A 376-nucleotide genomic window follows, 5' to 3' on the forward strand; every position below is an offset into this window, starting at 1 on the left:
CCTGCCACCGCTCAATCACAGGCTCTAGCCCTTATTGACAAGTTAAAATGGGGAGAAGGTTCACATGAGATCACCTGGGTGTGTGATGGGCTGCTGGCCAGGGCAGCCCCACTTGAGGAAGAAGTATTAACATCAGAACACCAGCAGCATCAGGCCAAGTCACTACAGTTTCTCCTCATAGAACCCAGTGCTCCCTGTGTGGCTCCTTAACAGCAGAACTGCCATGTCAAAGGATACCGTAGAGGTGAGCAGATACTGTGCTAGGTTAGCTTTGAGAATTCTAGGCCATAAAAAGTTTATATGACCTCTATGGATGACATTTTTTTTTTAAAAAAAAAGAACAAAGCAAAACAACGAGCAGATGACTGAAAGGAAA

The sequence above is a fragment of the Micromys minutus genome (genome assembly GCF_963924665.1).
Source record: "Micromys minutus genome assembly, chromosome: 24".
In the NCBI taxonomy this organism is placed as follows: domain Eukaryota; kingdom Metazoa; phylum Chordata; class Mammalia; order Rodentia; family Muridae; genus Micromys; species Micromys minutus.